Source organism: Cherax quadricarinatus, chromosome 38, assembly GCF_038502225.1.
Source record: "Cherax quadricarinatus isolate ZL_2023a chromosome 38, ASM3850222v1, whole genome shotgun sequence".
In the NCBI taxonomy this organism is placed as follows: domain Eukaryota; kingdom Metazoa; phylum Arthropoda; class Malacostraca; order Decapoda; family Parastacidae; genus Cherax; species Cherax quadricarinatus.
The window spans coordinates 28027186-28041889 of record NC_091329.1 but is presented as its reverse complement, the minus strand read 5'-3'; the positions used below and the strand labels follow the sequence as shown (position 1 = coordinate 28041889).

Genomic DNA, 14704 nt, shown 5'->3' with positions numbered 1-14704 from the left:
TCAGCCGAATGTTGATGGCTATGAGAGCCTGTAGACTGCTAGCACAAACAGCCTAGTTAACTAGGCGATTAACGGGAGAGCCTCAGGACATAGATGAAACACAGGTAAATCAGCACTTCGTATTTAGGAAAATAAATGCCATTAGTTCCATAAAGATCTGTGGAATTTTGTTTTTTATTTGCCAGCGAGACTAATACTCGCATTAAGTAGTAGATAAAAGTCTATTTGGAATTATATATCTAGCTTCATTTAACTGGTGTTAAGTTCCAGCTGCTGGGCATCTTGAGGGTGTTGTATTGAAGACTCTGGGTCACGTAAAGGTGGACCTTGAAGGAGGGTCTACTTATAGCTCCTGGGGCCCTTGAAGGACTTGAGAGTTTTGAGGCCCAGTTACTGTGCCATGTGCATGCATTACAGGGAGTTGGGGTTATACCTCACTCTCGGTTCGTAATTGTTAGGTATATCCCAAAAGAGGATACCTATAATGGTAGGTATATACTGATATCTTTATTTCTTTTCCTCAAAGATCAGTTGAAATATCTTAAGAATGTTTTTCTTGATCACCTTCAGAATTTTATAGCTGGTGTATATTACACAGAAGAGCCTGGAATGTTAGTGGGATATATGCAAATGTGCCAATTTTGTAAGTGAAAATCAGTAGTTTTTACTGTGTAATACATAAAAATTCAGATTCTGATCGGCATCAAGCTTTCAGTGCTGGTGTATCTAACATAAAGGTAGGGTTGAACTCTTTTATTTTTGTTATGTCAGCTTTATTAAAAAAATTGCATTTTCTTTACATAATAAGTTGAAAATGCTTGTGTTTAAATCCTTAAAACTTTCAAAGTAAATGTATCTTACCCAAAAGAAAGTTCTCGATAGTTTCAGGTTTCGTAGGCGCAAATCTGTCAGTTTTGCGAAATATCTGGATTATTTTTAGTTTCTGTGTGATGACTTTAAAATAGGTTTCCTGTTTGGCTTCAAGAATTTGCATCAACAATGACCTCTTGGTGTACCTAAGGAATATTTTGGATTAATTTTGTGCTTTGTAGGTGTCAAATTGACAGTCTTATTTTAAAAAATGCGGAACCAGCACTAACTTACATAACCTCTTTTCTGATAGCACTTTTCTAACTCCCCGCTTTTCTGACCGCACATTTTTGACCGCTCATTTCTGACCCCGCTTTTCTGACCCCACTTTTATGACCCCGTTTTTCTGACCTCACTTTTCTGACCCCATTTTTCTGATTCCGCTTTTCTGACCCCACTTTTCTGATCCCGCTTTTCTGACCCCACTTTAAAGACCCCACTTTAAAGACCCCACTTTAAAGACCCCTCTTTAAAGACCCCACTTTTAAACCGCATTTTCCTGACCTCACTTTCCTGACCCCACTTTCCTGACCCCACTTTCCTGACCTCACTTTCCTGACCTCACTTTCCTGACCCCACTTTCCTGACCCCACTTTCCTGACCTCACTTTCCTGACCTCACTTTCCTGACCCCACTTTCCTGACCCCACTTTTAAGACCCCACTTTTCTGACCCACTTTAAAGAACCCACTTTTCTGACCCCACTTTTAAGACCCCACTTTTCTGACACCACTTTTAAGACCCCACTTTTCTGACACTACTTTTAAGATCCCACTTTTCTGACCCTACTTTTAAAACCCCACTTTTCTGACTCCACTTTTAAGACCCCACTTTTAAGATCCCACTTTTCTGACCCCACTTTTAAGACCCCACTTTTCTGACCCCACTTTTAAGACCCCACTTTTCTGACCCCTCTTTTAAGATCCCACTTTTCTGACCCTACTTTTAAGACCCCACTTTTAAGACCCCACTTTTAAGACCCCACTTTTCTGACCCCACTTTTAAGACCCCACTTTTCTGACCCCACTTTTAAGACCCCACTTTTCTGACCCCTCTTTTAAGACCCCACTTTTCTGACTCTACTTTTAAGACCCCACTTTTCTGACACCACTTTTAAGACCCCACTTTTCTGACCCCACTTTTAAGACCCCACTTTTCTGATCCCACTTTTAAGACCCCACTTTTCTGACCCCTCTTTTAAGACCCCACTTTTCTGACTCTACTTTTAAGACCCCACTTTTCTGACTCTACTTTTAAGACCCCACTTTTCTGACCCCACTTTTAAGACCCCACTTTTCTGACCCCTCTTTTAAGACCCCACTTTTCTGACTCTACTTTTAAGACCCCACTTTTCTGACTCAACTTTTAAGACCCCACTTTTCTGACCCCACTTTTAAGACCCCACTTTTCTGATCCCACTTTTAAGACCCCACTTTTCTGATCCCACTTTTAAGACCCCACTTTTCTGATCCCACTTTTAAGACCCCACTTTTCTGATCCCACTTTTAAGACCCCACTTTTCTGATCCCACTTTTAATACCCCACTTTTCTGATCCCACTTTTAAGACCCCATTTTTCTGACCTCTCTCGAACGGAAACGGCAGATTTTTTTCTCAAGTAATCCTCTTTCATTAATTTTCTATATAATAATGTTTACAACTTATTGTACCTCATAAACACCTTATGGACCTATAATATGGCCTATAGATTTTTTTTATGTAATTACTAATATTCTTTTAAAATTTCCTTAGAGTTAGAACATTTTCTTTTTACTATTTTATAAATCGTCTTTTATTTTTTAATAGGTAGATACCTCAGTATATTTTCCCAACTCCTGTATTATGTTCATTTTTGTGGTAAATGTGTTAACGCTGTATTTATTCTTCTAATATTTTACACTGTCTTTTATTTATATGTATTTTAGTTTCAAGAGAAAGTTATTCATTACATTAATGATACAATTCTGAAAATTCCACGGGACGGGTGGCGCTTGAACCCATGGCGGGTGAGTATTGAACTCCAGGCCAGTGCGTAAACCACTGGGCCAGCTGGCTTCAGTAAGATTCACCCAACTAGGTATATTTATACGCCACTGAGAGGTTACCATGGGCCCCACTGTGTTGTTACGATTTCGTGAGTCATAATACTGAAATGTTGATAAATGAGGCACATATACAACATGGTATAAACCTTGGTAATAAATACCGACAAGTTGGTTTAGAAAGACACGTAAGCAAACACTATGACATATTTATTAGAAAACGTTTCGGTCCTGGGACCTTGATCACTTCTAACATACAGAGGTAGAAAGGCATTATATATATAGGCGGAGAGTGAGGTGTAGGAGGAACACTGTAGAAGGCCTACTGGCCCATGCGAGGCAGGTCCTTATCAAAACAACCTCTGCCTATGATGATGCATGTTAGAAGTGATCAAGGTCCCAGGACCGAAACGTTTCCTAATAAATATGTCATAGTGTTTGCTTACGTGTCTTTCTAAACCACATATACAACACAAATGATCTTTATTGATGAGACTTCTTGCAGACTTGTGGCTTTTTGGATCGTCTCAGGTTGGTGGGACTCATTAATAAAAATAGTTACCTCCCAGGTGTTGAATCAGAGGTTAGCAATAGAGTTGTAGATTTTCCTGTGTACTAAGATTCCATGGTGTTACTTTATCAGACAAGTATTATTACCTTAATTGTATTTAGCACCGACAATTGATGAATAAGATAACTGTGCAACACCTGGCTAAACGAATCATCAGTGAAGATACCCATGTGTTGCTAACGTCTTATTCATCAACCTTTCACTATTGTTTACCATTATTATAATAAAAAGTATCTGACACAGCATCATTATAAGATATTCACACAGAGGAAATTCTTCTGCAACTGGTCTGTGACCTGTAAAGTAACTCCTTCATCACCTCTGTTGTGGTTCCATCCGATCCCATTATAAAGCAATATTTTTTATTAAATACCAATGCTTGACCATAAATATTAATACTCACAACGTAATTGCTTTTGTCATTACTTCATTCTTTTGTCAGCCTTGATACGTCTTTTCTTGACTTTAAGAGTTTATCCGTGCTTCTTATAACAAACGTTGAACACACTGGTCTACGGCGACAATACTCAGAAATAAATCTAATCGTTCTTTACTAATTTTGCGTCAATGCTTAAGACTCAGGACGGTTGCTGTCATCTTCGACTTTGGAAGGGAGAAACGTAAATAAACCGTTCAGAGAAAAGTCTCTTGGTTTAAACCCACAATGCTTAATTGTTTAAAATTTGCTAACAGATTCATTTGTTTCTCAACGGCAGCTTTCTTCAAGTTTCAGAACTGTTGAGCTCCAAATTACAGTATTGGAATCTCCTCACTGAAAATATTAAAGTTTCGTGACCGTCATAAAGATTTCGTGCCATTCTTCATCGTGGACGGTGACCTCGTAACCTGCATCCACATCGATGATCTGATGCCAGTCCTAAATATTATTCATAACCCTGATGCATGGAGACTATTCAGTGATTCATCAATGATGGATCTGAAGGTTGTTTTGTTGCATGTTGGCAACGTGTTGCCATCAATTTCAGTTTGTTTTGCAGTTCACACGAAGGAAACATATGGCAACATGAAACGGATTTTGAACTACATAAAGTATGACAAACATCAGTGGAGGTTTAGTTTCAACTTGGAAGGTGTTGCTACCTTACTTAGGACTGCGACTAGGTTCATTAAGTACGGCTGTTTTCTATGTGAATTGGTTAATCAGGCGAAGATATCCCATTACAACAGGAAGGATTTGCCACTCCGACACTCACTGGAACATGGAACAAAAATGTTCAGTATTCTCCACTTGAATAATCAAGCATGGTTTTGTTACAACCTTTATACATCAAACTAGACCCTAAAAAAGTTTTTGTTAAGGCAAAGGATAATATACCAACAGCCTTAGTTAAAGGCTTAAGTGGTAAATTCCCAAGGCTCGGTAGAGCAAAAATCAAAGAGATTGTAATTGTTGGACCACAGATTCGCGAGCTTCTTAAAGATAAAGAGTTTGATCGTATCATAGTTGGCGAAAAGACAAAGGAGTGGATTGCTCTCCGGTTAGCAGCAATCAATATTCTCGGAAATGTTGAACGTGTTAGTGTTCCTCCATGACAATTACAGTTAAGTGATGGAAAACCTGATGTTGTCCTATGAATAAATGGGCTGCAGTATGTCTTAAAGACATATATTTCCTCCGTTCGTACCTACATTTTTTCCGACCCACTGCGGAGAGGTCAGCAATAAGCATGGTGTATGTTTACCGCAGGACATCTCAGTCATGGAGGAACACTACCACTAAAAACGGAGTCTGTCACTGTCAGCAGATTAGTGCCGTATAATAACAAGAGATGCTCCAGAAGTGGAATACAAGAGAGGAGAAAGAAGCTTGGGGTCGAGTCAGTTTAAGTGAATTTATTATCCACATACATTACTAATATATTGTTTACTGTGGCATGCTACGAGTATGTTACATTTCATTAGGCGTGTCACACTTCCGTATAGGCTGCCTCCTGACCACCGAACCAGGCGTTAACGGTTTAATGATCTAATTGGGGCCTCTTCGTTATATCAGTACCTCAGTTCATCGGCCAATCATATACAGGCCCGCCAGAACTGTGAAGTAATGTGGTCCACTTGTCACACGAGTTTGATAGACTTGTCTGGGCTCCTGGTCGCTCACGGTGTTTCGTCTAGCTCTTGCTTTTTTGCCTTCTTTGACGAACGTGTTGTACACTTGCTCTTACAATTTTGTACATATTGTAAATAGTGTACATATTGTAAACACCAGCTTGCTTATTTGGTGAAGGAATACAAGTCATATAACTTCTGTCTTTTGCTTGCTTCCCTGTTTATCCCGTTACGACCAGGTGTGCAGGCCATTATTCACCTGTGCATAATGGTCTGCACACCTGGTAAATAAATTTCCATCGAAACTAGCTAATCGTTGGTGATTAGTCATATCAGTCTTCCGTGAAATACCTTTCTTCTCCAAAACACAAAATTATTCAATATTTGTAGACCTGTATTATATCTCTCAATGTTTTGATTCTGGTGTGATCAGACTGGTATAATGAATGAAGGAAAACGGAACAGGTGTTCAGGGGTAATGGGTGATAGGTGATGTAGATAATGAGGATGGCTACAGAGCCGATAGTGTGGAGGTAATATTGGGAAAAATGAGAACTAAAGGGCTACATTAGCAGAGACAGAGGAGAATAATAAGAAAAGATGAAATTTTTAAAGCGTTGTCACTTTCTTCTCTCCTCCAACACTTTCGGAAAAAACTCTCTCTCAATGACTATAAATTTTGATTAACCAACTTTTCTGGCCGCCCTTCCAAGTCTACTCACAGAACAACATATTTATCCAGCAAACTTAATGCTCAGCAAAACTTAAGTGGATGAAATTAAACAAATAAACATTCCATGAATTTGTGATTGCGGAAAATTTTGTTTCAGCTCTGGAGAGGGAGGTGAGGAAGTACTGTGAACAGGACTGGGAAGCTGCATAGCCACAGCTGAGGTCTAGGTGAGTACTGTGTGTGTGACCGGGAAGGCAACACAATCACAGCTGAAGTCTAGGTGAGTACTGTGTGTGTGACCGGGAAGGCAACACAATCACAGCTGAAGTCTAGGTGAGTACTGTGTGTGTGACCGGGAAGGCAACACAATCACAGCTGAAGTCTAGGTGAGTACTGTGTGTGTGACCGGGAAGGCAACACAATCACAGCTGAAGTCTAGGTGAGTACTGTGTGTGTGACCGGGAAGGCAACACAATCACAGCTGAGGTCTAGGTGAGTACTGTGTGTGTGACCGGGAAGGCAACACAATCACAGCTCAGGTCTAGGTGAGTACTGTGTGTGTGACCGGGAAGGCAACACAATCACAGCTGAAGTCTAGGTGAGTACTGTGTGTGTGACCGGGAAGGCAACACAATCACAGCTGAAGTCTAGGTGAGTACTGTGTGTGTGACCGGGAAGGCAACACAATCACAGCTGAGGTCTAGGTGAGTACTGTGTGTGTGACCGGGAAGGCAACACAATCACAGCTGAAGTCTAGGTGAGTTAGTACTGAGTGTGTGACCTGGAAGGCAACACAATCACAGCTCAGGTCTAGGTGAGTACTGAAAGCGTGACTTGGAAGGCAACGCAACCAAAGTTCAGGTCTAAGTGAGTACTGAGAGTGTGACCTGCAAGGCAACTCAACCACAGTTCAGGTCTAGGTGAGTGAGTACTGAAAGTGCGACCGCTATAGCTTAGTTATAGGAAAGTGAGTACTGAAAGTGCTACCGGTACAGCATAGGTATAGGAAAGTGAATACTGAAAGTGCGACCGGGAAGGCAACACAACCACAGTTCTGGTGCAGGTTAGGTACTGAGGGAGAAAATATGGTACATGATACCAACTATTTGCTCTTAAAGTCATTTGGGGAAATAATTTGGCTATTATATTAAATACACATTCATTATGTATAACAAACAAGTACGTATTTAGTTATCATGTTTGGTAACCTGACAAACACCCTAAGAGTACTTTGCCGAGAATGATAACTAAGGCATAAATCAATGATCTCACCAGACAGCAGTCTTCTGCATTCTCTGCATGCACCACTAGTGTCATTAATATCCCTTGCGGACATTGTAACAAGAATTAATTTCATATTAGAATAAAGAAACATAAATACACGTGTAGCAGGAATGATCAAAGTAATGCCTTCGCAAACAACATGTTGCACCAGTTGATAGCAACACGATAGGCCTAGAGCTGTGATTCAGTTCTCCCTTTTCTCCCTTTGGCTGTTCGCGTTTATTTCAAACATACATACACACACACACACCACACACACACACACACACACACACACACACACACACACACACACACACACACACACACACACACACACACACACACACACACACACACACATACATATACATATATATGTCGTGCCGAATAGACAGAATTTGCGATCTTGGCTTAAATAGCAATGCTCATCTTGCCATATAGGACAAGTGAAAATTTGTGTATGCAATAATTTCACCAAAATAATTCTGAACCTAACGAAAAAAATATATTTCATTGTGTTTGTTTAGTATTAAGTTATTGTAAACGTATTTAAAATATATTTAGTTGGGTTACGCTAAAATAAATTGCTCTTGTTATGATAAGGTTAGGTAAGTTTTCTAAGATTCTTTTGATGCAAAATTAAAAATTTTGACATTAACATTAATGAAAAAAAATTTATCTATAAACGTATAAAAGAAAATTTCAGAAAGGACTTAATTTTAAATGAGTTCTTGCTAATTGACCAGTTTTACATATTCGGCACGATATATATATATATATATATATATATATATATATATATATATATATATATATATATATATATATATATATATATATATATATATATATATATGTCGTGCCGAATATGTGAAACTGGTCAATTAGCAAGTACTCATTTAAAATTAAGTCCTTTCTAAAATTTTCTCCTATACATTTAAAGATATATTTTTTTCATTAATGTTAATGTAAAAATTTTTAATTTTGCACCAAAAGAATCTTAGAAAACTTACCTAACCTTATTATAACAAGAACAATTTATTTTAGCCTAACCCAACCAAATATATTTTAGATTTGTTTACAATAATTTAATACTAAACAAACACAGTGAAATATATTTTTTTCGTAAGGTTCAGAATGATTTTGGCGAAATTATTGCATACACAAATTTTCACTTGTCCTATATGGCAAGATGAGCGTTGCTATTTAAGCCAAGATGGCAAGTTCTGCCTATTCTGCACGACATATATATATATATATATATATATATATATATATATATATATATATATATATATATATATATATATATATATATATATATATATATATATATACATATATATATATATATATATATATATATATATATATATATATATATATATATATATATATATATAGATATAATATATAGGTAGTAGGTTTGTACACAGCAACCACCCAGGGAAGTACTACCGTCCTGCCAGATGACTGTGAAACAGAAACCTGTAACTGTTTCGCATGATGGTAGGATTGCTGATGTCTTTTTCTGTCTCATAAATACGCTAGATAACAGGGATATCTTGCTACTCCAACTTACCCTTTGGTCACACTTCACAGACATGCACATGCATATATATATACATACATCTAGGTTTTTCTCTTTTTTCTAAATAGTTCTTGTTCTTCTTTATTTCTTCTATTGTCCATGGGGAAGTGGAAAAGAATCTTTCCTCCGTAAGCCATGCGTGTCGTATGAGGCGACTAAAATGCCGGGAGCAATGGGCTAGTAACCCCTTCTCCTGTAGACATTTACTAAAAAAGAGAAGAAGAAAAACTTTATAAAACTGGGATGCTTAAATGTGCGTGGATGTAGTGCGGATGACAAGAAACAGATGATTGCTGATGTTATGAATGAAAAGAAGTTGGATGTCCTGACAATAAGCGAAACAAAGCTGAAGTGGGTAGGGGAGTTTCGGTGGGGGAAATAAATGGGATTAAATCTGGAGTATCTGAGAGAGTTAGAGCTAAGGAAGGGGTAGCAGTAATGTTGAAGGATCAGTTATGGAAGGAGAAAAGAGAATATGAATGTGTAAATTCAAGAATTATGTGGATTAAAGTAAAGGTTGGATGCGAAAAGTGGGTCATAATAAGCGTGTATGCACCTGGAGAAGAGAGGAATGTAGAGGAGAGAGAGAGATTTTGGGAGATGTTAAGTGAATGTATAGGAGCCTTTGAACCAAGTGAGAGAGTAATTGTGGTAGGGGACCTGAATGCTAAAGTAGGAGAAACTTTTAGAGAGGGTGTGGTAGGTAAGTCTGGGGTGCCAGGTGTAAATGATAATGGGAACCCTTTGATTGAACTTTGTATAGAAAGGGGTTTAGTTATAGGTAATACATATTTTAAGAAAAAGAGGATAAATAAGTATACAAGATATGATGTAGGGCGAAATGACAGTAGTTTGACGGATTATGTATTGGTAGATAAAAGGCTGTTGAGTAGGCTTCAGGATGTACATGTTTATAGAGGGGCCACATATATATCAGATCACTTTTTAGTTGTAGCTACATTGAGAGTAAAAGGTAGATGGGATACAAGGAGAATAGAAGCATCAGGGAAGAGAGAGGAGAAGGTTTATAAACTAAAAGAGGAGGCAGTTAGGGTAAGATATAAACAGCTATTGGAGGATAAATGGGTTAATGAGAGCATAGGCAATGGGGTCGAAGAGGTATGGGGTAGGTTTAAAAATGTAGTGTTAGAGTGTTCAGCAGAAGTTTGTGGTTACAGAAAAGCGGGTGCGGGAGGGAAGAGGAGCGATTGGTGGAATGATGATGTAAAGAGAGTAGTAAGGGTGAAAAAGTTAGCATATGAGAAGTTTTTACAAAGTAGAAGTGATGCAAGGAGGGAAGAGTATATGGAGAAAAAGAGAGAGGTTAAGAGAGTGGTGAAGCAATGTAAAGAGAGTGTAAATGAGAGAGTGGGTGAGATGTTACCAACAAATTTTGTTGAAAATAAGAAAAACTTTTGGAGTGAGATCAACAAGTTAAGGAAGCCTAGAGAACAAATGGATTTGTCAGTTAAAAATAGGAAAGGAGAGTTATTAAATTGAGAGTTAAAGGTATTCGGAAGATGGAATCAATATTTTGAGGAATTGGTAAATGTTGATGAAGATAAGGAAGCTGTGACTTCGTGTATAGGGCAAGGAGGAATAACATCTTGTAGGAGTGAGGAAGAGCCAGTTGTGAGTGTGGGGGAAGCTCGTGAGGCAGTAGGTAAAATGAAAGGGGGTAAGGCAGCCGGGATTGATGGGATAAAGATAGAAATGTTAAAAGCAGGTGGGGATATAGTTTTGGAGTGGTTGGTGCAATTATTTAATAAATGTATGGAAGAGGGTAAGGTACCTAGGGATTGGCAGAGAGCATGCATAGTTCCTTTGTATAAAGGCAAAGGGGACAAAAGAGAGTGCAAAAATTATAGGGGGATAAGTCTGTTGAGTATACCTGGTAAAGTGTATGGTACAGTTATTATTGAAAGAATTAAGAGTAAGAGGGAGAATAGGATAGCAGATGAACAAGGAGGCTTTAGGAAAGGTAGGGGGGGTGTGGACCAGGTGTTTACAGTGAAACATAAGTGAACAGTATTTAGATAAGGCTAAAGAGGTCTTTGTGGCATTTATGGATTTGGAAAAGGCGTATGACAGTGTGGATAGGGGGGCAATGTGGCAGATGTTGCAGGTGTATGGTGTAGGAGGTAGGTTACTGAAAGCAGTGAAGAGTTTTTACGAGGATAGTGAGGCTCAAGTTAGAGTATGTAGGAAAGAGGGAGATTATTTCCCAGTAAAAGTAGGCCTTAGACAAGGATGTGTGATGTCACCGTGGTTGTTTAATATGTTTATAGATGGGGTTGTAAGAGAAGTAAATGCGAGGGTCTTGGCAAGAGGCGTGGAGTTAAAAGATAAAGAATCACACATAAAGTGGGAGTTGTCACAGTTGCTCTTTGCTGATGACACTGTGCTCTTGGGAGTTTCTGAAGAGAAGTTGCAGAGCTTGGTGAATCAATTTGGTAGGGTATGTAAAAGAAGAAAATTAAAAGTGAATACAGGAAAGAGTAAGGTTATGAGGATAACAAAAAGATTAGGTGATGAAAGATTGGATATCAGATTGGAGGGAGAGAGTATGGAGGAGGTGAATGTATTCAGATATTTGAGAGTGAACGTGTCAGCAGATGGGTCTATGAAAGATGAGGTGAATCATAGAATTGCTGAGGAGAAAAGGGTGAGTGGTGCACTTAGGAGTCTGTGGAGACAAAGAACTTTGTCCTTGGAGGCAAAGAGGGGAATATATGAGAGTATAGTTTTACCAACGCCCTTATATGGGTGTGAAGCATGGGTGATGAAAGTTGCAGCAAGGAGAAGGCTGGAGGCAGTGGAGATGTCATGTCTGAGGGCAATGTGTGGTGTGAATATAATGCAGAGAATTCGTAGTTTGGAAGTTAGGAGGAGGTGCAAGATTACCAAAACTGTTGTCCAGAGGGCCGAGGAAGGGTTGTTGAGGTGGTTCGGACATGTAGAGAGAATGGAGAGAAAGAGAATGACTTCAAGAGTGTATCAGTCTGTAGAGGAAGGAAGGCGGGGTTCTGGTCGGCCTAGGAAAGGTTGGAGGGAGGGGGTAAAGAAGGTTTTGTGTGTGAGGGGCTTGGACTTCCAGTGGGCATACGTGAGAGTGTTTGATAGGAGTGAATGGAGACAAATGGATTTTAATACTTGACGTGCTGTTGGAGTGTGAGCAAGGTAACATTTATGAAGGGATTCAGGGAAACCGGCAGGACGGACTTGAGTCCTGGAGATGGGAAGTACAGTGCCTGCACTCTGAAGGAGGGGTGTTAATTTTGCAGTTTAAAAACTGTAGTGTAAAGCACCCTTCTGGCAAGACAGTGATGGAGTGAATGATAGTGAAAGTTTTTCTTTTTCGGGCCACCCTGCCTTGGTGGGAATCTGTCAGTGTGTTAATATATATATGTCGTGCCGAATAGGCAGAACGGGCGATCTTGGCTTAAATAGCAACGCTTATCTTGCCATATAGGACAAGTGAAAATTTGTGTATGCAATAATTTTGCAAAAACCGTTCAGAACCTAACGAAAAAAATATATTTCACTGTGATTGTTTAGTATTAAATTAGTGTAAACAAATCTAAAATATATTTAGTTGGGTTAGGCTAAAATATATTGTTCTTGATAAAATAAGGTTAGGTAAGTTTTCTAAGTTCCTTTTGGTGCAAAATTATTTTTTTTTACATTAACATTAATCAAAAAAATATATCTTTAAACTTATAAGAGAAAATTTTAGAAAGGACTTAATTTTAAATGAGTTCTTGCTAATTGACCAGTTTTACATATTTGGCACGACATATATATATGTATATATATATATATATATATTTATATATATATATATATATATATATATATATATGTATATATATATATATATATATGTATATATATATATATATGTATATATATATATATATATATGTATATATATATATATATATATATATATATATATATATATATATGTATATATAAAATATAGGGAGGTACCACCTCTAGAACTGTTATAGGGACCCTCATCCTCAGAGAAAAGAATAAACTTGCTTAAGGGAAGACTCAAGGTTCTCCCTCAAGCTGTTTGAGAATTGTCTCCTACCACTCCCTATATTTCATGTATATTTACATATATATATATATATATATATATATATATATATATATATATATATATATATATATATATATATATATATATATATATATATATATATATATATATATATATATATGCAATAAGATCACAGTAAACAGGTGATTTCAAAATATGCAAAACAACCACTCTGAAAGAATAGAGAAATTCCAAGCGCTTTCGTGACTACTCACATTATCAAGGAACTATGAAAGTGAAGCATCCAAGGAAGCCGACCCCTTATATAGCTTCCTTGGATGCTTCACTTTCATAGTTCCTTGATAATGTGAGTAGTCACGAAAGCGCTTGGAATTTCTCTATTCTTTCAGAGTGGTTGTTTTGCATATATAGGAGGCCTGGTCACAGACCGGGCCGCGGGGGCGTTGACCCCCGAAACTCTCTCCAGGAATATATATATATATATATATATATATATATATATATATATATATATATATATATATATATATATATATATTAGATCCATTTATAATTAATAGAATTTGGGAAGAATTTAATAATACATTGGACAAATAATAAATTTTAAAATTCTTAATTATTGGGTAGAATAGTTTGTTGGTGTGTTGTGTGAAGGACCTGTCTATTTGGGCCAGTGGGCCTGCTGCAGTGTTCCCTTTCTTATGAGTTGCGCGTCAGGTATTGCTTTGTTGTGGGATGTGTTAGTGAGGTGTGGGCTAGACCCTTTATATAGCTTCCTTTGATGTATTACTTTTATTGTTCCTTGATAATGTGAGTAGTCACGAAAGCGCCTGGAATTTCTCTGGAGGGAGGGGGAAAAGGAGGTTTTGTGTGCGAGGGGCTTGGACTTCCAGCAGGCATGCGTGAGCGTGTTTGATAGGAGTGAATGGAGACAAATGGTTTTTAATACTTGACGTGCTGTTGGAGTGTGAGCAAAGTAACATTTATGAAGGGATTCAGGGAAACCGGCAGGCTGGACTTGAGTCCTGGATATGGGAAGTACAGTGCCTGCACTTTGAAGGAGGGGTGTTAATGTTGCAGTTTAAAAACTGTAGTGTAAAGCACCCTTCTGGCAAGACAGTGATGGAGTGAATGATGGTGAAAGTTTTTCTTTTTTCGGGCCACCCTGCCTTGGTGGGAATCGGCCAGTGTGATAATAAAATATATATATATATGTATATATATATATATATATATATATATATATATATATATATATATATATATATATATATATATATATGCAAAACAACCACTCTGAAAGAATGGAGAAATTCCAAGTGCTTTCGTGACTACTCACATTATCAAGGAACTATGAAAGTAAAGCATTCAAGGAAGCTATATAAGGGGTCTGGCCAGCACTTCACTATCAGATCCCACAACCTGACTCGCGCCGACCCAACTTGGATAGGTCCTTTGCACAACTCACCCCACAAACTATTCTACCCAAGAAAATTTAAAAATTATTTGTCCAGTGTATTATTAAATTCTTCCCAAATTCTATTAATTATA

The 14704-nt window shown here is 37.9% G+C and overlaps 1 long non-coding RNA gene across 1 annotated transcript in view; it reads left to right on the top strand.

Annotated features, from left to right (window-relative positions):
• Window positions 1–6379: 6379 nt before the first annotated feature.
• The window catches only part of LOC128692871 (uncharacterized), a 626907-nt gene continuing 618582 nt past the window's right edge, over window positions 6380–14704 (top strand). The window contains exon 1 of the long non-coding RNA XR_011392873.1: window positions 6380–6451. This is a non-coding gene — a long non-coding RNA (uncharacterized lncRNA). The remainder of the gene's footprint in view (window positions 6452–14704) is intronic.